The 23,871-nt window shown below is 27.9% G+C and overlaps 1 long non-coding RNA gene across 2 annotated transcripts in view; it reads left to right on the top strand.

The window, feature by feature from the left end:
- The first annotated feature begins 1,438 nt into the window (after positions 1-1,438).
- Positions 1,439-23,871, top strand: part of LOC129964049 (uncharacterized) — a 134,971-nt gene continuing 112,538 nt past the window's right edge. Inside the window, exons 1-2 of one of the 2 annotated variants that reach the window (XR_008784055.1) lie at positions 1,439-1,514; positions 2,703-2,892. This is a non-coding gene — a long non-coding RNA (uncharacterized LOC129964049). Of the gene's footprint in view, positions 2,223-2,702; positions 2,893-23,871 lie in introns of both variants that reach the window. The other variant, XR_008784056.1, reaches the window with a different exon arrangement.

The raw sequence follows: 23,871 nt of genomic DNA on the forward strand, positions 1-23,871 counted from the left end.
TACATTTTCGGACAGAAGAAAAGCTGTATATGCTTCCTTTATTTCCCTATCTGGCTTTAAAAAATATTGAAATAATGGGGTATTAAAAAGGTATTAGGGTTTATTAGGAAAAAAAAAAAAAACATTATTACAAAGTATGGTGGCATTTGCATACAGAAGAACTTCCACATAAGTAGAATTCGGTGGTAGCAGTGCATATACCGTTACAATGCATTAACGAATGCCGCATATGACTGGAAATGATACTTTGATACATATGTATTTTCATGTGCTTGCATGTAATGCATGTATAGAATCATATTTGTCAAGATAATATGCAATACATTTTTTTAAAAGATGTTAGTCAAAAACAAATTATCTTTAAAAATTAAAATGAGTTTGTCATTAGTTAATATTTTCTAATTTAATGTCATTAACTATATGACTCGATCGGCCAAGTTCAGATATTTTAAAATTTTAATATATGCACTATAAGTGCATATATTAAATTATATTATAAATAAATTATTATATTATAAAATTAATCAAATCGAACAATTTTTGACTTTTTCAATTCTATTTTCATGAAACAATATTAACTATTTGGTAGATGATTTAACCCCTGAAATGTGAGTAAAATGATAAGTATTGCGCTTTATTAAAAAAGTGTTAGAGGAATGAATTATATCTAAAAAGTTATAATTGCTGTAGAAGAAATTATCTAGTAGCTGTAATTTAATTCAAACATCATAAATGCTTTAAAAACAAAATCCTTTTTACATTTTAGTAGGTGCATGCTATATTTTTAATCCAATTTATTTCAAATTAGGAATATTAAAAGCATTTGCGATAATCTTTTTTCTAAATATAATTGAAAGTTTATTTTATTTTTTAATATAAAAATTATATGTAAATGTATAGTAAACACAATGCATGCACTGTTAAAGCAATTCATTCTTATTTTCTTTTATGAAAATCGAAAGCAATTTGTGTATTGTTGTATAAAAAATGATAACCTATTTATCCTTTTCAAGGCTTTTCAGAAAAGGACACTAGTAGAGTAATCATTCAACTGCTTCTTATTTCGAAGCAGGTGCAGAAGAAAAAGTTAGTACACAATGTGATGGAGCACTCCAAACATCGTGAAGTAATACGCGTGGGATCTCAGGCAATACAACCTTGAATCACTCCTGCCCCACTGGGGGTTCCAAGGTCAAGAGCGCCTCCCTTTCTTAGACGCCTTCCCCCAGACCATAAAGGGGGTACATATAACGGTTCACTTTCTTCTTTTGCTTCTTTCTCCCCTCCTATTACGCAACCTTTGACTTTTTCTTTTCTTTGCCCCCCTCCTCCTGACTCCCTAAACTTTCCCGGGCCCCTCCCTTGTCAGGCAAGTGAAGGTGCCTCTTTCCTTGACAAGTGTCTAACGGACTACCTTGGATCCCATTGCCTTGGTAGCCATCCATGCACGTTCTTCGTTGGTTCTTGGTGTACGTTACTCGGTTCTGCACGTGGATATAGGTTTTACTCTCAGGGTAGGAATTCGTTGCATATGTTGTTTGCATGATCAGTATTTTCATGGTTTCAGCAGTTTAGGCCTCTGAAGAGTTTAAAGGTCACCTTCAAGTATAGTCTGAGCTTGTTGAAGTGGATATCTTGTACCGTAACAGCGAATAATTTTCGATTTTATGCATAAAATTACTTTTTCCGCAAATATTTTCCTGATAGTCTTAAGAGAGTTTTTTTTTTTATATTAGATTAAAAATTCGTTGTTTCGGGTTTCTGAAGAATATAAAAGTCACCTTCTAGTCTGAGCATGTATAAATGGATATCTTGTACCGTAACAGAAAATTAACATGGAAATTTTGGATTTTATGCATAAAATTACTTCTTACATTACAACTTTGAATATCTTTCTGATAGTCTTATTTTTTAGAGTAAAAATTCGGAAGAGTAAAATATTCGAAAAAGTAAGCAATAAGAAATAATTGTATGTTCAGATTGACCAGCAAATTTCGATATGCAAATCAGAATTTACTATTTTTTTATTAATTTATGTTTGATGAAATCTTTAATATTTATCGTTAAATTAAGTATTAGGATGTCAAGAAACAGGAGTTGATTTGTATTACACTAAAATGAATGCTAACTAGAAAAATCTGCAACTTATAAGTTCAAATAGCTTGTCTGTTATCTTTAAATATCTTGTTCAAAGTAATTTTATTCGTTTTCTATCAAAAAAGGTAAGAAAATAAAATACCCTGTTTTATTTATATATTAATATACTTTTTATGAAAATTATTATTAGCAAAATGAGAGGGATATAATAGATTTCCTTCTAACAACAGCAGAAAAATTTGATTTTACCACTAAGGAATATACATAATAAAAATAAATAAAAGATTTTTAGCAAATTGTTTTCAATTGTTTATTGATGATGAAAAAGATATCAGGACCTTAATGAACTTTTATAAATAATGTCTCTTTTATCTAAATTTTGCCTATTAACTTAAAAAATAGTAAATTTTAATTATGATATTTGTTTGTTCCAATAAAAATTCCAAAATTTAAAAGATTACATGAAATTTATGGAGATTGAGCAATATCGATGAAGAGAAATGGCCTCCTGGAAATTTCTTATAAAACTTCTAAAGTAAAGGTGTTACAACGGTGTGTGAAAGTTTGAAAAAACTTCTAACCCCTTTAAACCCCCTTCTTTTTAGAGCATCCTTCGATTCCATTGGATGAAAGCGCATATGCTTTAGCCCTTTTCTTACCCTCTCTTCCGCATCCCCAATTTCCACCCCTACCAACAGGATGAGATTTCCCCTAACGACGGAGTCACCCTTTGGACACCGACTGACTAACATGGCCGACAAAGATGGCAGCTCATTTACATGGTCTGCGCGTGAGGTAAGTTCTATTTTTATTCTTTTAATTACGAGATTTTGGTGTAAAAATAAACAACTAACCATGACAAGGGTTGTTTATTGTACTGCAATGAATTTTCCTGGGTTGATTCGTCGCCGTGCGTAAGTTAAAACAGTGTTTTTAATCTCCGATGTTCCAGTATTTTAATTAAACTGTGCATGCGTTGGTAATTAGCGATGAAGAAGACTGTGAAGTTGTTGTTTCGCAGTAATGGCGGGCGTTTGATGATTTTTTCGGCTGGTGCGATTTTTGGAGTTTCGCTGAATTTTATTCAAGTTTTTCGAAAATGAAAGTTCTGTTGGTGAGGGGGTGTCTGTGATTCGGACTTTTAGTCACGTGGTCTGGAAGAAAACTTTTCGATGTGTGTTTTTGTTTTGTTGGAGGGAGCTGAAATTGTAAACTGCCGGATGCGATGACAGAACATGACGTTTGTTTTTGAATTTGAAATCGAATGTTTACGTTTTTGAATTCGAAATCTATTTTTATATTGAAAGAGACACAAATTCATTAATGAATAATATGTTTTATAAATTTGTTCAGAGTATTTATTTTCAAATCGCATTTTGATTTTAAGTCTAAAATTACAACAAAAATAAAATTTTGATGAATTGTTGAATAATATGTTTTAGAAATTTGTTCAGAGTGTTTATTTTCAAATCGCATTTTGATTTTAAATTTAAAATTAATACAAAAATAAAATTTTGATGAGTTGTTGAATTATATATTTTATAAATTTGTTCAGAGTGTTTCTTCTTAAATCGCATTTTGATTTTAAATTTAAAATTACAACAAAAATAAAATCTTGATGAATTTTTATCTTAAAAAAATTGGTAAATACAAAACCCCCAATTTATTTAGGAAATGATGTAAGATTTTATTTTCTATTATTCGTTTTATGGATTTTGATAAATTCGAATGCCTATTTATTATATATATAAAAATGAACTAAAAATACTTGGAATTAAAACATTTTATATTTTGATTTTAAATGCTTTTTAATTCTATTTATTGTTAAAAAATATGTCAGAAGTATAATTTAAAAAAGCTTCTAATGATACTATTTTTTTTATTTTAAAATTGTTATAAAATGCAATAATTTATAATCGTGAATTAAATAAATTATGAAACGTTCATTTGAATATATTAAATTCTGATTCTTCCTTAAGAAATTCTGAAAAAGAATAATTCAGCATTTTAAATTCAAATTCAAAGTGATGCAAATATATAATTTGATTTCATAATATATTATTCAGTTTTATTAATCAATATTTATAAGGCTTTTTAAAAAAACCCAAGAATTTTAGTGATACTCTTTTTTTTTTATTACTTTGATTGTGGCTCAAAAGGAAAAAAATAAATAAATTTGAGCACGTGAAATTTGTGTGATAATTAATTGTTATACTTGATGCATCAGTAATATGTATAATGTATGTGTGTTACGAAACAGAAGAAATATGTACAAAAACTTCATTGCAGAAATTTTAGATCAACACCTTTGTATCGATTTGTATTGATATTATAAATTGAAAAAATGACATATTTATTTTGTGAATTTTTAAAATAAGATTTATAATCAAAATAAAGTGAATAATAACGCACTGAATATTTATTTTGCTCAGTTGACGAAATTGTTTATATTTTAATATCTGCAGAAATCGAAGTAGCCATCAGTAATGTTTAAAAAGTTTCAAACACATCAAATGTTCAGCTGCGTTTCTTGAACGGAATATTTTTACTTGCTGAATGCTTCGCTTTCAAGGGCGTCTTCGTGCATCAATTAAAAAATTACTAATATTTACTAATTTATAAGATGTTATTTTATATTTATTTTTAAAATTTAATAAATATTTTTTAATTTAATTTTTGTTTTTTGATTTAAAAATTGTTTGATTGCATAGGAATATTATTAAATTAGTTCAAAGTAGTAATAGATTTAAAAGACAAAAATGATTTGGGCAAGTATTAATATTTTGAGTATTTTTAGTACTTTAATATTGAAGAAATAATAATAAATACCCTAAGTAAGATGCTTCATCTAATTAATTGATTGCAAAATTTCAAGACAATTTAAATAATTTGGTGTTTAAGGCAAAATTTGAAATACATTGTCTCTATATATGCAAAAGATGTTTCAAAAATGTGTTTTTTTTTAATTAACAATTTCAAACAAAATTTGCATTGTTTTGTGAATAACAATAAAAAGGGAAAAAAAATTTCGCAAGGAAAGACTTTTTGAAAGGAATGATTATGTACTAAGTTTCAATAATTATAACATTTTATATTATTTAAATAAATAATTAAATTCTGTAATTTGTATTAGAATGGTACATTTACTACAAAAATTATAGCTCTAATTCATTTATACTTTTTATTACATATTTAGAATGGTGGTATAGCATTATAGTAAAAATCACAGATCTATAGCGTAATATAAGAGACTATAGATCTATAGTTCAAGATCTTGAATACAAAAATCTTACGCTATAGATCTGTGATTTTTACTATAATGTTATCCCATCATTTTGAATATGTTTTATAATTCTTTTTCAAATTAGAAAATTTTAGTGTATATCTTCCTAATTTTGTGCAGCTTTTGAATAAATCATTACATTTAACTAATATTAATTTCCTAATGTTTCATTTTTTAATAATTATGAAAATAGATAATTATGTCTAAATTATATATGTTTCTATAAAAAAATGAGGAATTATCAATTCAGTTAGCTTAGATTTATCTTACTATTTATAAAGGTAATAAACTTTATAACTTTATGGATGGCAAGGTTGGCAAAATGATATTGGTCCGTATAAAATGCATTATAATTACAAAGGCGAACACACTGCTACTATCCTAATCCCTATGACAGAAAAATAATCAAATCTATCAAAAAATACTGTGTCTCAAATAATAAAGTATATTATAATTAACTATGAATTTTATTGTCGAAAGGCTCATTCTAATATTAATGAGATTTCATGGTATCACGTTATACCACTGAATTTGATTCTGAAAGAGAGAGAGAGAGGTTTAAAACTCTTTTGAAGAAACAGACGTTTCTTTACAATTTTTATTTTTCATAATTTAACTATATAGTCTACTTTTTATGGACTATATTATTATCCGGATTTTTTTAAAAAAGGCATAATACCGTGAATCAAATAAGAGGGAAGCAAGCAGAAGGAAAAAAAAAGACCATAAGAAAGTACTTTGAACTTATATTTTTTCAGAAAAGTTTTCTGACACAACATTTGGGGTTCCGGGGAAAAATGAGTGCATGTACAACTTAGAAGTAAAGGATTAGAAAATTATATTTAGAAGACAGAATAATTAGAAATTTTTCTTACACACACAGAGACACAGTTTATACATAACATACACCATATGTGTGTGTGTAATATATATACATACATAAACGCGTTTTGCGCATATGTCAGGAGGAGTTTACAATATCAAAAAAGGGGCGAGAGGAAAGATGAAAGGAGGAAATATTTACATTTAGCAACAGAGATAAACTCAAATTATTCGCAGAATCCGGAAACGTAATAACCGCTCGTCTTTCTGTGCACCATCCCTTAGAGAAATGCAAGAGTCTAATAGTGCTGAAAGGAGAGGAATGATATATAAGCAAGAACTGAAGCAACCAACTGTCAGCATTAGTGGATGGAATTACCATTTCCTAAAATTATATTTCTGTTACGGAAAAAAAAATAATAATTCGCCCAGTTTCAGGAAGAATTAGTTTCGCCTGAAACTAGAAACAAAACTATCAGATTTACTATGTATGATCGTCGAGATAGGAGAGAATAAAGATTGTTAAAATTTTTTTTTCAGGGGTTAAAAAAAAGAGAGATTTTTAATTTGAAAAATAAGCTTTTAATAAATTTTTATCAACTGAGCTCTAATTGTTACATTTTTTAATTGCAAAAGAAATATAAAAAATAAAATCCAGCATTTTTTTTTTTCCTTTTTAACCCTTAGTCTTTAAATTTGATCTGGAGGTCCCATAATTTTAGAACATTGTATTTCACCGCAAATATAATTTCATTCTCGGCGCAATGAATGTTTTTAGAAACGTACAACATACATTCTTTTTTTAAAATTCTATAGGACAAAAAGAAATTTTTCTATAGAAAAAATATTTATTATTAAATGCAGTTTTACAAAAAATACAAGCATGTGATGTGGGCTAAAGATTTTTAGCCCACCTCACATTCTTGCATAATACATTCAACGTCATGTCATGATCCAACAAAGAATCAACTGGGTCTTGATCTACAAACTGGGCACTTCCGATTTAGTCAAAATCTCAAATGTCCCTTTAAACGAGAATTTTAAAGGGGGAAAAACTGGAACCCCTCCCTCTATGTTTTGAAGTGATTGGGAGATTTGTTAATCATAAGTAATTAATCTAACCATCGCACATTTGGTGATCCATAAGTATAGCATAATTTAACTATCAACAGGGTGGTGAATGGAGATTCCACAGAAGGAGGTGATACTGTAATGCTTAGTGGTAGTAGTACTTGGTCAATGCTACCTTATTCGTACACTGATGAAAAGAGTTTATTGGAACAAATTTTTTTTACTGCCTGTATGGATTCGGTCTTCAACATTAAAATTTGAACTAGATGGAGAGAATATTTATATAAAATTATGTATTTATTCTAAGAATTGATGTTGTGATGATGTTCATTACAATTATTAAGATGTCATATTTCCATGTCATATGTTTGAAATTTTTTAAAAATTGATGATCAGCGATGATTTGCAATTATATTTGATGAAGTGTCTCTGTGTAAAATATTTTAATTAGGATTTAACCCCTTAACTGTTTTTTACCATCCAATTAAATAACACCTTCTGTTTCAGAACTAGATTTTTGGGTCAATCAATTATGAATTCAACGAATAATTATATTGCGAATTATACGCAAATTCTATACCGAAATATATTATATTTGAAGGACTTAATTTAAGCTTATAAATTTGAAAAGTGATAATTCGATGCCTCTATGATAAATACGCATGTGCCGTTTAAGAGCTTAAGATCTCCTTTTGGTAAATAAAATATGGCCCTATCCATGAAATTTCAAATTTGATAAACAACAAATGACAATAAAGCCCTTGATATTCATAAAACCATTTTTTTTAATGGCAAGCTATTTTGAGATGTAGCTTTAAATGTTTTTCCCCTTGAAATTCGCCAGGAAATCACAATGATGGCGTGCAGTTTTATTAATTAGTTCAGAGTCAAATATAATTTGTATTATTAGTAATTTTACATACATATATATTTGGTTAGTGAAAATATTCGTCAATTTTAGTTCATTTATATTTTTTAGAAAATACATTTTTTGTAACAATTTCAGTCCAGTGATGAATTTGTAGCAAGAACAAAATGCAGCTATCCAGAAAAAAATCAGTAAAAGTACATTCCTACATTATTCTGGTATACAGCATTTATGACAGAATCAGAGATATCTTGACATATCAGGAAACGATTTTACTCACAAAAAAGAAAAATTTATAATTATAATTACTCTGTAATATTCAAATATGTGAACACTTTTATGAAGAAAAAAAATAACTAAACTTTTACCTTTAATAGTTAAATTTTCAAAATCGACTTAATCTTAGATAGAAATGCCAATTTTATTGATTTAGCTTCGATCATTTAATTTTTTTCCTGTCAGTTTGTAATGTGTTTTATATACTGAGAAAATAATCTGAAAAAAAAAGGAGTAATAAAAAATTAGTTCTTTTTTTAAAGAAGCGTAATATTAATTGTTTTGCATAAAAATAATTATAAATATTCAGTAACACAAACTGAAAGAAATTCAAACTGAAATAATCCTTACATTTAATAAAACTATTTTTTTTTTCTCCTTCACTTACATGTAATCAGTTTTTTATAAGAATTTTTTCTATTAATGTCTATTTTAATAACATTTGGAAAACAAATTTTTCCTCTTATACATTTTATTACTTGTGCATAAACATTATTAGACATAAAAAGCAGCATTTATTGATTTGTGGAACATTTATGAAAAATGAATAAGAAATTTTCAATCCACTGGCTTGATAATGAAACTCCTACAATGAGACTTAATTCTTTAATTATTTCATAAAACGATATCAGTTAATACTCGCTGCCTTTGGTTGACTAGTTGGGTCTTCGGAATAGTTTGTTCCTAAAATTTCCAATTAAATCTTCTGTATGCTATTAATAGTTCTACAAAATATTTTTATTTTCGAAACTTTCGCAGTATTATATTATTTACTCTCGACACTTGTAATTTCTCTGTGGCCTGACCTAAAAATTGAGCTCTAATTTAAAGCGGAAATTATTTCAATTGCTTTATTTCTTTCTAAATTGAAATTTAATCAAATATAAATATATAATTAAAATGAGAAGAAACATTAAATATTAGAGCTTTATGTGTACCACTAAATGTGTTGTATAATTTGCATATCATCTTTGAAAGCATTCAGTTAGTGTTCAATTAAAAACTTCAGTATATATTACAACAAGTAAGTTAATTTTTAAGATTAAAGATTAATATTATATTTTTAGTTATTAATATAAGGAAAATTAGTGCTTTGAATGGATGAACTGTAAAAGATTTTCATCATTGTTTACTTCTGAAGTTAAATTTGAACTGTTGTTAACATAAAACTGCAAAAATAAATAAATAAAAATAAAAAATGCTTCTTTTAAAACGAAACTTATTCAATATGTAAAAAATGAGTCCTCCATTATTAATAATGGAAATAAACCTTCATAAAATATTTGAGGTTACGAGACATGCTTTGAATTTCATAAAACAGTAAAAACTATTGTTAAAAAGTACTTAAAATATTTTTCAAAATTTATGAAAATTAGAAAATAACTGCAGGAAACATAAATTCGTATTATTAGATGTTTAAAAATTTCAATTTCATGCAAAAAATCGCGTTTTTGAAATACATTTTTGGAAGATGTCACAAAAAATAGCACAAAATCTTGTTTAATTTTTAATTAATTAAATCTTTTTTTAAAAAAATTTGAGATATAAACATTTTTATCTTTTAAAGTATACATATGACAAATGTAATAGCTCTATGTCTAATAAGATGCCTTTAGTCTGCTAACAGATATAACAGTCTAATAACTGCTGACACATTCGTTTTTTACTAAAGGGGGAAATAATTTTTACGAATATGTATAAATATTTATATTAATTTTGAGGAGGAGTGTGAAACATACAAATACAACCCCAAGCAAAGAAAATGCTATATAATCTTTTAACATATTACGAGAATTTAAATATATTTCGACTGAAAGAAATCCTTAAAAGTTACTTAAAGATAGTCAAAAATGAATAATTCATTTAAGCTAATTCAAACAATTTCAGTCTAATAAATTTTCTCAAGAAAATATTTAAAAAAAAAGGTTTCAATGTTGAATGCTTTCTTATGTTAATTCCAACTAACTTGTTTAATATCTAAAAAAATATATTAATTAATACAACTTCTGTTTTTACAATGTTTGTAGGAAAAAAAATTAAAGTATTAAATGTTTTCTCAAATTAGTCCCAACTAATTTGTTTAAAAACTAAAAAATTGTATTTATTAATACAACTTTTCTTTCTATAGATATATAATTTATAGATATATAGATATTTAATCTCGATATAAATTTGGATTAATTTTCTAATTTTTTTTAAAAAAAGATTTTTCTTAACTTAAGTCTAGAAATAATTTAATTATTCAAAAACTCAACAATAAATCTAAAATATGTAGATTTTGTAAAATTGTTTATCTAAATAAAATAAAAAAACATAATAATATTTATTATCTTAAAAAATTTAATGATAATAAATTAAATAATCAAAATGACATTTAAAAAAGCTGCTTATCTAAAAGTTAAACAAACTAAGTAATAATTAAAGTTTGAAGACGCCCTATCAAATACTTTTCTTAGTTTCTTTGAGTTCTACATTAAAAAAATGGAATTTCATTGAATATTCTGTGATATACAAAATCGTATTAATTATATGGTATTGTTTTTTCTGTCTTTTTGCAAAATGAGCAATGGATTTCAAAATTAAGATGGTGTGCCGCATTTGATATGTTTTGCATGAGAATGAAATGCTTCTATCTGAAGTCTTGTGAGTTCAATGCAAGTAGCTTATGTAAAACAGAAATAATGTACTTCTGCAAAAAAAGAAAACAACCGTACTTTATTTAGTTAATAATGAATTTGTGAAACAAATTCTAAAATCTTTTGGAGACTGCTCAAGCCTTTTTTTTCGCAAGGGGAAAGGAGACTATAAAAAGAGGAGAGGAGGGGGGTGATGTTTACTGTTCGTGTTAAAAAAAAACCCTGTTAAAGCAATTTTGTTAAAAGTAGAAAATTATGTTTTTCTAGTTTTATACGACTTTTCCAATTATCTACACATTCATTTCGTAAATATAAAAAAAATCACATCAGATACACACAAATTTTGGCTCTTTTCTTTCTGTTTTAGAAAATTTTGACCACATGATTAGTGGAAAATTGCCAAGCCTTTCTGAAAAAAAAAAAAAAAAAAGACAATTTTAAAACGCTTTTAGTCACACTTTCTTAAAAAAAAAAATTAGACAATTTTAACACTCTTTCAATCACACTTTCTTAAAAAAAAAAAATTAGACAATTTTAACACTCTTTCAATCACACTTTCTAACTCCAAAACTATTCCTTATTAAGATAATCTCATGTTTCCCCACATGTAAAAGTTCCACATCTCTCAAACACACTCTTTTTTAATGCCATCATGAATCCGAGCGTAGGTAATATTTCAAATAATCCACATCAATCAGCTGGACCGAATTATACTCTTCATATTTCATGAGCAAATTTTTAAATTTCTCAATTTTTTTAATTCCAATTTGACACTATTAGAATAAATAAATTTGAATTGTTTATTCTAATAATATTCATTTAGGGTTAACATTTTATTAGCTAACATAAAAAAAAAAAAAATTCCGACTCACAACAATTTTTTTTAGCATTAGTGGTTCAAGAAGGTCCAGAGCCAATAAATTATGAATAAATCTAATCAACTAATCAGAAAATTATGCATTGATTAAATGTATCATCTTTCAAAGTATAGAATCTTTGATAGTGTTAGATTCAGAAAGAGCTGAAATTTATTTTTTTTAATAAAGAATGAGTTCAGATAGAATCCAGTACCAAAGAACTACAAGCAAATATAATCAACCGATCAGAAAATAATGCATATCTTATTTTTTTAAATGTATTGTCTCTTATAGCATATAATCTATATTACGGCTTCAAAGTTCAAAAAACGGGGGGGGGGGCAACTTACTGCCTTGCGAAAGAATAAATATTGATAAAACCTTCTTATTTACAATTTCTCTCGTTGCAACTATTCAATGCAATTATGCGTTTTGGCATTGTACATATAAAGTTGCTAATGTTAAGAGCCATACATACCGGGTTTTTGACACATTCTCAAATGCTACAGTTCACTGTACTTCTCTAAAAGATCAGAATCTTTGTCCTTCAAGTAAATTATTGATAAATAATGGATAAAATCGGTTCAAACAGTCTGTCATAGAAGCACACATATATTGTACAATATTGTATGATGTAAAACAATGTTCGCAATATTGCATAACATTGTTGAATATTTTATAATATTATATAATATAGTACAATATTGTATGATGTAAAACAATGTTCGCAATATTGCATAACATTGTTGAATATTTTATAATATTATATAATATCGTACAATATTGTACAATATTGCGTAACATGCTGTTCTACCAATGTAATTAATCTTCTTTTGTTCAACGGAAAATATTGTAATTCATTTACATTCTCGAAATATTTTAATAATTCCAAAACTTTTTGGGTCCTAGTAGTTTATTTAAGGGCCTTCTAATATCTTCCTATGATCGTTAAAGATCTAGATGATTTTTGTCAGCTGTTTTTTTATTATTATTTTCAGTAAATATATTTAACATTTCAATATTTATAAAATGACTACTACCTAGTATATTTTAATATTTTTTTGTGTGTTTTCTTAAACCCAGAAAGAAAATGCTATAAAATTTATTAGAAAAGAAGTAAAATGTAAGAATGTCACAAAAATTTTATTACCACTACTGAAAAATGGTATTACGTGTTCTGAAATAAGTTATCGCTTGAATTTAACTCTTTTTCCTGATCGCCTAGCGAAGCAAAAAAAAAAAAAAAATAGCAAGCATCAAAACTGTGAAAGATTAAAATAAAAAAAAAAAAAGTTTAACAGGAATTGTAGCCAGGAATTCTTCTTACTTTGCAATCTGGACCCAGATAGGAATTCTTCTCTTCACGGTCATTAACTTAACGAAAAAAATTATACTAAAAATAGGAAAAAAAAAAATTCCTTCTGCAAAAAAAAAAAAAAAAAAAAAAAGCGGAAGCAGATATAAAACTTTTCCTAGCAGCTTCGTCTTCTCGTGAAAGAAAAAGGGGTGTCGGATTCAGAGAGGGATGGGAGGGAGGGGTGCAGGAGCGAGAAAGGGAGGGGAGGGAGGGGGAACCGGATTCCGACTCAAATTTCCAGCCGATGGTCTTCGTTTTCTAACTTTCGTTTTTCGTCCAAATCGATCATTAAGAGATGGGTCTTGTAAAAAGCAAAATGAGCTCAGGTACCCGAAACGCTGATGACACTACATTAGAAATTTTTTTATTTCTCTTTATAGAGATGTATATTATTATATTTTCGTATCAGCCTAAGGCAAGGGGAGAAATTATTTGGGGACTGGTTATAATTTTTTTTTCTACATATATATATATTTTCCCTTCATGCGCTTAGTTTCCGTTACAGACAGCATGCTTTTCTTATTCGTTCGATCTGTGACTGTACCTTTTCTTCGTTTCTTAATGTCCCTGTTTTCAGAAAATGCCTGTTGGAATGATCAGGAATAAAATGGATAATTGTTCTTTTCTTCTGCCCTGATGATTTTTCACTGCCTTTAAATAAAGAAAAGAATATTTTATTCAATAACGATTATGGGCACTTTCATTTTTTCCCCCCGCTCTCGCTCTTTCTCAGTCTGATAACAAATAATTTTCTTGTTACCAAATGAAGTTGCATCATTGTTGTATTTTAACAAGGTGTACTATCTATTTTTGAATTGAATGAATAACAGTTGAAATTAATCAGAAATACAATAAGCTGAACAAGAAATGTTTAGAAAAGAATTCACATTTTTCCAGATCATGTATAACGTAAAGGAAAAGTAAAATGTTCTGTACTATAAACATCATTTGTAGTATAGTATCACATTTTTATGTCTCTGAATTATGTCTCATAATTGAGTATTATATCTTTAATGTCGAACTGTTTCTATTTCTAATTGATTTTAAATGTTTATTTAATGATGTTGCTTATAAAATAAAAATAACATAAAATAAAAATGGAGTGATAAATTTTCTCTACTACTATTAAAGAAGTGTGTGTGCATTGGCATTTTGCAGGGCAGACTATATGATCTAAAGCTATGAAATCTGGCATAAATATAATTTGAAATGAAATCTATCTATGCCCTCGAAATTTGGCATAGATATGGTTACAAATCGTGTTTATTGTTTGGATACTCTATACAATAAACACCATTTGTAATGTAGTATAACATTTTTATGTCACTGAATTATGTCTTACAATTGAGTACTATATATTTAATGTCGAACTGTTAATGTTTATTAACAGTTCGACATTAAATGTTTATTTAATGACGTTGATTATAAACTGTATTAAAATAAAAATGGAATCATAAATTTTCTCTACTAATAATAAAGAAGTATGTGTGTGTTGGCGTTTTACAGAACAGACCGTCGATCGCTTCTCAGCCTTTTGGCTAAGATCAAAGTGGAGAATAGACTGTCTTACCTAGAGTTATGAAATTTGACACATATATAGTTTGGAGAGTGGGAATCTGTATTTCAGTGCGATTCTATTGAAATCTTCCTTAGAATTTAAATTAATTATAATTTAAGCGATATTTTGGCTTTTTTTTTTTGCAATATTTTTCCGAAATGTTATTACACTAAGCTAATTTTTACACCATTTTAAAATTTATAAAAATATTTTTAAGGATACTAATTTAATTGCTTTGCAGTCTTTTCTTAAACTATGGGAATTCTACAGTTTTCTTTTTTTTGCATACTTTTAAACAATACATTTTATTTTTGGAATGTATAGTTAAAAATTCAAGAATGAAATGTTTTGTTAAAGTATAATTGTTAAAATGTGTATTTGAGAATGAAATGTGTTGAACTATTTTCATTTTTTCATCAAATAATCAATCGCACAATTTTACTCCATTATTGAAAGCTAAGAAACAAGTTTTTTTGTTTATTATCTGTATAGTCAGCATCTCTAACAATAATAAAATTTAATGTACCTAACTACCTATATGTGTGTCTATTGGCGCTAACATTAGAATTAGAATTTCAAAAATTTGGTAAAATATATGTTTTGGACATTAGAAAACGTGCGTGATTTATTTATTTATTTTTTGGAGTTCTGAATAATTAAAAATTAAACTATATTTGGGAATTTTTCTATGATACCTGCCGAAAATATTGCAGCACAAAAATTGCTTTTATTCTATCTTTAAACTAAAAAAATATATTCTTATCATACCATTTTAATATTCCTTGTAATTTTTTTCTAAAATCTGATCATTTTTTATAAATATTTTTTGCATAGTTTTCAAAAATAAATTACATTGTTGCAATGAAATTCTATCCTGTTTTCATTATTTCATCGTGCGAATTTCTACAAGTATTTGAAATTAAAAACGATGAAATGTTTTTTATGATGATTGAAAGAGTGAAATCATAGTAGGGAGACCGAGACAGGTTGACACAAATTTTGATTACGAATTTTTCTTATTTTTTTTTTTTTGGTAATGATTAAATAGCTGATATGTGTTCCAAAACATTCTTATATCCTTTGGCTAGTATAAAACGGAATTAATAACAGTTTGGTTAAAAAATAAGAGAGCAACATCGAGTTGAATGAGCTAACTCCACTAGTGTCGACTTGCGGCATGTTGGCACCATACGCTGGGCAGGTTGGCATTATATATTTATGCTTTTCCTTATTATACTGTAGGTATTTATCTAAAAAGGAAAGAAAAAATATTTTTAATTAGGAACTTTTATTGAACTAAAATTTAAATAATTAAACTAAAAAAATGAACATTTTTTTCGGATTTAGTAACATTTAACCAAGATGCAACAAACTCAGATTGACTTCACATTGAAAAAATGCTTTTTGTCTTTTTGTCCAAAGGCGGCGGCGGAACCATTTTTAAATCAGCCTAATTAGATAACTGCTTCAGCGTTATTGGGGGGGGGGGACTAAATGCTTTCGTCATTTTGGAACTTTTGAGGAAACTCATCTTCCATTCTTGGGGCCCTTTTGATTCAAAACTTAAGCGGAGAATTTTGGGATTTCTGTATCTTCAATTAACAGTTTTACTAATAGAAAATAATTGACCTCTCAATCAATTCACAGTTGATAACAACATCGTCTTCATCATCTGGAGACCTCCATTCTTCTTCAATCTAAGAATAAAAGATCTGCCCCCTGAATTTAGTTTTCTTTCTCTGCATTTCGTCTTTGGCCAATTTCCTATTTTTGGTCTTTCTTTGTCACTTTTTATTGCGTAGGACATTAATCTTGGTTTTTACAATTGTTTTTAATCCTTTTATTGTAACGGCTTGTTTTTCTGCCTGAAGTGCATCCTTCATCTGTCTATTGGGGTATCTGTCAAAATAGCAGCCTGCCTCTTCCTTCGCCCTTTTCTTGTTCCAGCCTTTGATAATGGCCATAGTTCTTCCAGTGGTGAAACAGTATGTGGGATCAAAACTTCGGGATCTGGGGATGATAAAACCTGCAGTAATTGAGTGCCATTTCTTTCATGCTCTGCTTCGGAAATTTCATTGGGATCAATAAGCATCAGATTAGAACAAATGCAATCCAAAGCTGAAGAATCACTCTGAGAGATATCAGACGTGGCTTGAGGACGGTCTGTTACGTAACTAGAAAGATATTCCGAATCGGGAAATATGTCTGGGTTCAATGGACTTATTCCAGTAGTTGCAAAGCCGGCTGTTATATTGCTCTCGGTGGTAGCCAGTGGGAGAGCAGTTGCTATGATACCTGGAATATCGTAAAACTTCATTGTTTTCCCAGGATTGTTTCTATGCTATGAATCACATGCTCTGTTCATGTACTTCATTAGCGAGACATACACACTGCGATCCAGAGACTGCAGCTTATGGCTGCAGTGAGGTGGAAAACTCAGCATCGCAACTCCGCTTTCAAATAACTGAGTGCTGAAATCGAAAGATGGGAGTCATGATTGTTCAGTAGCAGTAGTGTAGGTCTTTCCTTTGTTGACTTCGTGTACAGGACGAAATGTTCAGCAAATGGCATAAAATGCTCTTACTTCATCCATTCTGATGCATTGCAACATCCAGTGCTGCCTGTAAGTGCGCCATTGAGGAGGATGTGATCTCTGAAATTCACACGTGGAAAAATGAAGAGAGGAGGGATCTTGCTTCTTGTTGTAGATACAGCAACAGCCAAAGTGACAAGAGTTCCTCTTTCTGCAAATGTCATTTTGCCAACCTGTTTAATTCCCTCCGAGCTACCCCCCGGTTGGGTTTCTGAACAGTGAGATCCCTGTCTCATCCATATTTCATATGTCTCAGGTCTGAAACTGTACTTGTCGTAACACCGAATCAAAAGTTTAAAAAATGCGGCAACGTTTGTTTTATTAAAGGAGTTAGCCCAGCTGAGACTCTTTGCTTCAGGCCTTCTGATGGATAAAGAAGAGTTCCTTTTTAAAAATAAGCTGAACCAGTCCTCGCCTGCTTGTTAATTTTCTTCCCATGAACAGGCACTTTACGTTTTAATGAAGTAGTAAACTAGTACGCAAATTTCCGTACTTCTATCGGACTAAAACCAAAATAAACATCTGACGTTCGTTTTACATATTCTGCGAGATCTGTTTCCTCCTGAAAGCTGAAAATTTTTTGTGTTGGCAGATAGCTGAATGTGAAAGGATAATCATCCCCGGTTTTTTTGACTATCTTTTCAGCGCAAAGGTATACCATATTTTTCAACAGCCTTTGAATACGACAATTTTTTATGCGATATCGCTTTTATTGCTTCCACAATAACGATCCGGGGGGGGGGGTCGAAGCTCGGTTTGTTGTCTTCCTTTTGTTTCTAGCCATGGCTCTGAAAAAAAAAATATTAGACAAGTAAAGCATCGATATCATTAAAAACGCAAGTCCAACCTGCCCGTCATGCCATTTTGATTTTGATTCCATTTTTGATTCAAAAATATTAAATGAATTAAAAGATGCTTTCTCACAAATACATTCATGAATATCAAAATACTAAATATAACATGGGAGAATCTTCATTGCTAATATTGTATATTTTAGAAGAAAATTAAATGAATCTCTAGTGAGTAGTAATACTTACTTTTCGAAGCAAAAAAAAAAAAAAAAAAAAAAAAATTGACCTCTAGCACCTGTAGATCCAAATGAAACTGATTGAAAACTTCAGAGCGTATGAAGTCATATTTCCTGTTCATTCTGTTCCTGTTTCTACTGCCATCTAGTGTTTTTTACATGCGCTATTAGCAAATGTCAACTTGCCCCTAGTGCCAACTAGCCCCGGTCTCCCTACTGCGAAAGCTACAAAATAGATGAACCGGTCAACTATGTTTGAAAGCACTATGATGTCATGGGATTTGACTCTATTAGAACAGTTTATAACACAAAGAACAAACAGAACAGGTATAAAGCTATTAAGCACGACCTTAATGTCTTGTCAGTTATGTCAAGTTATGAATAAGCTGGTCGCCAAAAGTGGTTAATTTAATAATAAAGAATAAGAGAAAAACCTGAAGGAGAGTGAGAGAAAGAACAGATCCCTTAGTCGTAAGATTCAAAGAAAAGCAGTGGGCCGATTTAAGTACAAAAGCATAATATATTTACTATGGCATTCAAAATGAAGCCCTATTTGTAATGTGATGAAATAAACTTTTAATAGTCCATATAAAGTAAACACAGGTTCATCAATTCAGCTTAAAATGAATTTTAAGCACTTCAAGCATAATTTAAAGATGGTTAAATATTTATATTACCAAATGATACAATTATGGTATGTTTTATGCATTTACTGGGAGTAATATTTGTTTAGTGAATGAAATAGCAATGAAAGAAAGATGTTTATTTGTTTATATAGTTAAATATCTACTGCTGATTGCGCATTCAAATAAAAGCCATTTTTTTAAAAGTTTTTTTAAAAGTTTCAGCTAAATGATATATATGACTTCAATGCATTAAAAATAACGTTATTTTCTTTACCCAAACGATTCCAGATTACTAGATCAATAAAACAAGTATAGGTTGTTGTGAAATAAAAAAAAATACTATCCATATTATATTTTATGCATTTTAACGATGTTTTAAAGACAAATATTAACGATGTTTTAAAGTTAACGTAAAAGCAAAGGCAAAGATAATGAACTATAAAACTACTTTAGCTTTCAGGGAATCTGTTAACGGATAATGTTTTTCTTGTTGATTAATAATCAAATAACCTATGTGCATTAAATTAGAGCATCAGAAAATCAAATGTTCCATTAACATCTTTCGATCAAATCGTTGAATAAAATCATGTGGAAGTTGAAAATGAGGACATTATATCTTTCGGGAATACATGTCAAACTCATAAATTAAAAATTGTTTTTTTTTTCATAAATAATTGAACTCAAGATTAGTTTGGATTCATATTAAGAATTGAGAATGCGAAATCAGCCTTGTGCTATCAGAAAAAGACTTTCTCAAAGTTATCTGTATTTTCTTCTAGAAGTTTGATAAATTATATGCAGATTCTTTTATTGAAAAGCTGTTATATACTAAATATTGCAGCATTGCAGAAAATGCTGCTTGACAAATTAGAGGCTCAGATGATTTCGTTTTTTCCTAATGAAATACTTGAATATTTATACTACATGAAATATCACGGAGTAAAAATTCTGTTGTCAATAGTTAGTCATAGTAGTATTCAAAAGAAATTCAGTAGTCAGTGGCAAAAATATTTGCAGTTCGCTTAAAACTGGTAAGTGAGATCTCAGTCTATTCATTTCAGAGAACGTATGTGTGTGTTTGTAACTACTTTAATGAGCAGACCGCTTGACCAACAACTACCAAATTTGAAAAAAAAAAATTATTGGTTGGAAATAAAAACTATGGAGTGAATTTTATGAAATTTTTATTTATTAAAATTAAGCTGGAGAATAATATAATTTCCATTATAACGTGTGTATGTACAATGACATGGACAATATGAATTGGGAAATTATATCCATGCGCAAAAAAAAAAAAAAAGTTATTTTTTTTATTCAATTGTAATTATAGCATTATAATTGAGTTTTAAGTTTGTTTCTTTAAATGAAAAAAAAAAAAAACAACGGAGAATCAATACTCGCATTTTTTTTTATAGTCCGGCATCTGATAGTTTCTAGGAGTCTGTAGTAAAAATATGAAATTGCTATCTCAAACAAAAATTATCTTGTAAATGAATTTCCAATCCCTATGGAAAAAATATTCAGAAACATATAAGTTAGATTTATTAGAGGTTATATTGTGCCTTCATAAAAAAAATAATGATTAAAATTGAGCATTTCGGATTTAGCAAGACTTTTATGCAATTTAGTTATTATTTGGCAAAGCTTTTAACGCCAAATTCATTTAAATGTTTTAAATATCTCCAATTACTGCTCTTCAGTAACATTTTTCTTTTCAGTTTAAAAAGTGTAAGCAAATAATTCTCATTGTACAATCTTTTTATTCAACAAAGACTAACAGTAATGATCTTAATTTAAGAAAAGTATCTGAAAAGTTAAATTTGTTAGGTCAACAAAGTTTTATCAAAATTACAGTTATATCCTTTCTAGCGTGAAAAATAAATAAATAAAAAAAATAATAAAATAAAAAATAAGAAAGAGAATAAATAATTTTTTGCTGCTGTTTGTGATGTCTATCATACACTTTCATAAAGGAAAAAAAAATTGAAAATAAAATTTTATCGAAAGTAATACTGAAGTATTTTTTAAAGTTACCTGAGTTAATCACATTTATACTTTCTTTATTATTTATTAGTCTATCACTTTTGTTTTTCTTGCTCCAGTACAACTTTCAATTTAGGCTCCACAATAAGGAAGCATGTTCGGACATTTGATGTGTTGCCTTCCAGTCTCATGAATAATAATAAAAAAAAAAAAAAATTAAGAGCCATTTCAAATCAAATTAGGCTATCTGCTTATATTAGTATAGGGTTACAAAAAATAAAAGCAAAATTTAGAAAGCGATCTTCTGACTACTGAAAAATTTGTATCAATATAGTAAATCTTAAACATTTTTTTTTCTCATTCATTTTGTCTTTACTACCTTTCTAATTTTTTTTGTTACACAAATGGAATATGACTAATAGCTCATATCAAAATTAAATACTTATAATAAAAATATAATTTGAATAATTTTCCAATCTTTAAAGAACGCATGCTTTATTTTTCCCCCACGAAATTTCAAAATGGAAAATTATTTTGTTTTCCTAAAATAATAATTTTTTTCGGAATAATAAAGTTTGTTTCCTTTTTATTTAGCATTTAATCCATCTATTTGTAGTAGAAAAATATAAGTATATTTATGAAATAAAAAACATGAAAAGTATGAAATTTTGAAGTTTGAATTGAAGTTTAAAAGGAAAAGTATATTTATGTACGCATCTTTATCTCTATCTCTCAGTTATGAAAAACTCAATCCAACCGGAAATAAAATAAAATAACATTTTTATTGACCTTTTTCGAAATAATATTTGTCATGAAAATGTTTTTATTTGCGAGTTAATGAGTTTCACTGAAAATCTTATTCAACTATAAATCTGGGTAAATGAAAATAAATATCAATGATTTTATTTTTATTTCAAATTCTGCTAATTAAAATAATGCCATTAAACATGATAGCATGATAGCAGTTGGAATGTTCGGATTTTTTCACTACTTAAAATTAGAAAACATATTTTTTTTTAAAAAAAATTTCATAAAAGGATTGTTTAGAGTTATGATGTTTAAAATATTTCTCGATCCTAACAATTAGAAAAATTAAATAAAAATAAATATATAGAGTACAATACATTTTCAAATAAATTATTATGGAACATTATTTCTTTCTTAATCCCCAAATACCTGGTTTTATTAAAAATCAATTTTCAAAAAGCATTTAAAAATTATTTAAAAATGTTTTTTTATTTCATTTCTTGAATAAATGATGGGGGAAATGTTTTAAAAATTATATCTTGTTTTCAATAGTGTGTCGAAAATAGGGAAAACTGGACTTTAGTTGAAGGAAAAGAAAATTGTGAACAGATAAAAACATAAAATTAAATACATTATTGTTTAAGTAGCAATTTTTAACTAAACATTGTAGAATAAAATATGATATTCTCAATTGTGCAAACAAAACAGATATTAAATTGCTAATGAGAAGTATCAATTAATTTATTTTTCCACCAGTACTTACGCTATCACGAACATACTGTAAATTGATTTAATAGTATTTCAATTTTACATCTTATTGACAATAACTTGCATTAGAGCTTCAATCCTGTTTTAAAATATTTTAGAAAACAAAATTTTGTAAGTTGCTTAAAAGCAACACTCGGCATTTATAGGTTATTTGTGGATTATCAAAATGCACAAAGCGCATTTCAAAATATGTAAAACGATTCCCAAGTGCTGCTTTTATGGCATTTTTGCTTAATCCAGTGGGTCCTTGGATCTTCATTCGTTCAATTGAGTAAGTTGTTCATCATATTAGAATGTTTCCATAGAATTTTTTTAAGGCATGAACGTAATGCATCCTGTGCAGAAGCATTTGTTATAAAAGCAAAATTATTAAAGTTTTTAGCTACTGACAGCCCAAATCTTTTAAGCTGACTGCGTTAGAATTAGTTTTTAATATCTTTTCTTAAGAAGAAAAAATTACAACAAATGTACAGCTAAAAAATGAAGTAAAAAAAAAATATTATTAAATCTATGGAAATAAAATTTATAACTTTTGAAATTATTTAATATGCGGAACAGTGCATTTAGTTGCTAGAAATTAAATAAATCAAATGGAATGCAAATGATGCACTTATCTTCCTAATCTAAACAGGTAGCATCATTGCTTTAATCTTACAAATTTAACAAATGATAAATTCTCTTATTATAAAATGGAAAGAGAAAAATATTTTCAAAATGCAATGAAATTTTATATAATTTTGATAAAGTTATTAATTCATTTTTATTTTTTCATTATTTAAATCATATTCATTTTTTTCACTCAGATATAATAAGGTTCAGTTTTCAAATAAAAGAATTTTATTTTCAATTAGAATTAAATTGTGAGCAAGAATTTTATTTAAATAAGAGAAATGGATTGGAAACCAGGTTCTTGCACTCTCCCCCCCCCCTTTTTTTTTTGCTGTTGAATGTGAAGGATTTTTTTTTTTTGGATGTAAAGTGAAGAGAATGAATATGAAGAATTATTTTCTAAATGCATGAATGAGTGATAAATTTAGATTATCTCTACTTTGATTATAAATTTTTAAAAATATTATTTAGGAGTTTTATATAGAGGATTCATTCTGGATGTGCATTTTATACTTGCACAGTACATTTATGCTTTTATACTATCAAAAGGAATTTTGAGAAATTATCTTAGAATGGAAATTTTAACTTATGATCGATCGCGAAATGTTACATTTTTTTTATTCAAACATTTTAATTTAAAGCATTTTGGAACTCCTTAATATTGCTATTTTGATTATAACTTAGGATAGATTG

Source organism: Argiope bruennichi, chromosome 3, assembly GCF_947563725.1.
Source record: "Argiope bruennichi chromosome 3, qqArgBrue1.1, whole genome shotgun sequence".
Classification (NCBI taxonomy): Eukaryota; Metazoa; Arthropoda; class Arachnida; order Araneae; family Araneidae; genus Argiope; species Argiope bruennichi.